The sequence below is a fragment of the Echinops telfairi genome, unplaced genomic scaffold (genome assembly GCF_000313985.2).
Source record: "Echinops telfairi isolate 266 unplaced genomic scaffold, ASM31398v2 ScPeMD7_6080;HRSCAF=6971, whole genome shotgun sequence".
NCBI lineage: Eukaryota > Metazoa > Chordata > Mammalia > Afrosoricida > Tenrecidae > Echinops > Echinops telfairi.
In genome coordinates, this window is record NW_022109980.1 from 5,663,360 (window position 1) to 5,664,955 (window position 1,596).

Sequence of the window (1,596 nt, forward strand, 5' to 3'; positions counted from 1 at the left end):
TATCTAGACCTCTATAAATGCTCTTTGCCTCCCGGCTCTTTCCTCTATTTCCCTTATTTTGCCTTACAAGAGACTTGCAGATTAATCAAATGGATATTTAAATGGTGAAATTTGTGAAATCAGTAGTCAGTAAGCAGAGAAAATAGATTTCTTTCTTTCTTTTTCTAGAACTGTGCAAATTTGAGGGATGTTAGTAATGAATACTACAATTTGTCAGCATCTCTAGGTTCTTAAAAGAATATCTATTTTCATCATGGATACATGCATATGAGTGCCATTAAATTATGGGATGCACATTCAGCTGAAATAGATAAATATATGTGGGAAGCTGTTTTTGAGGTTTTATATTGGTACAATAAAACATTTGTTCTAACAACATGAGTGGATTATTTCCTAGAATTTTCTAGAATAAATTTTAAAAACACACAATTGCTTGTAATGTTTATTAACTAATCTCCCAAAGCAATGAGGAGGGGAAAAAGAATATTTAAGAAAATTACGGTACCAGGAAAAAATGGCGATCCAATAGGAATCACCTGTCTGGAGCTCCTGCTACCAAATCAGAAAATTGGGAGTAATCCAACACCACATCTGTGGAACCTTACATCAAACGGGTACACCACCCCGCTACCTAGAGGAAGAGTTGAAACTCCTCCAGCTGCACGGACAGGTGACCAAGTCTCAGTTATCTCCTTACCTACTACTCTATTTCTTCTCTCTTTATTCACTAGCCCTTCTATCTTTCCCACCGCAGTCAGTCTCAAGGAGCTCAGGTTTGTGTTGGTTTTTTTTTTCTATCTTTCTTCTTTTTCCCACTTTTTTCTCTTTTCCCCTCTTTCTCCTCTTCTCTCCCACTATCTCCTATCATATGCCACTACTGGCTTCCAGGCAACTACCCTCCACTTAGGGCAAATCAACCTAAATTGCAGGAGGAATTCCAGCCTGCTCTCCATGGGAGTGCTGTACACCACACAGGGCAGCTGGGACAAACATCTACATCATGCTGCGCTGCAGAGGAAACCTCCGTTGAACCTCTAAGGCAAGCAAGTCAACTAGGCCAATTCTGCCCAGCACCACTGTGTCCCTGCATTAAAAGGGAACACCAACCTGAAATTGTGAGGCAGGGTCTTAACCCCTTTGACCCCACATGCAAGCAATCAGTGATCAGCTATCTCTTTATTCCTTCCTTCTCTCTCTCCTCCCTCTTTACCATCACAGCCAATCTTAGTGAACACAGTTGGATTTTTTCCCCCTTCCTTCTCTTTCTTCACTTTTTCGTTCTTTCCTCTTTCTTTGTTCTTTTTTATTCTCTCTCTGCTTGTATGATTCTCTCTTCTCCCTCTCATTCCTTTCACATGCCACTGCTGGTTCCCAGACCCCTACACTCTGCATAGGCCAACCCTGTCCTCCCAGTGGGCAGCCTGACCCCTAAGATAGTGTTCCACACAGGACCAGTCAGCACTACGCACAGCACAGCACGGGGTCAGGTATTTCTTTATCTAATTTTTGAATTCTCTCCCCTTCTTCTTTTTTTCCTTCCTTTTTACTTTCTTTGTGTTCTTCTTTCACTTGTTCTTCTTTTCTCCTCTTCTTCTC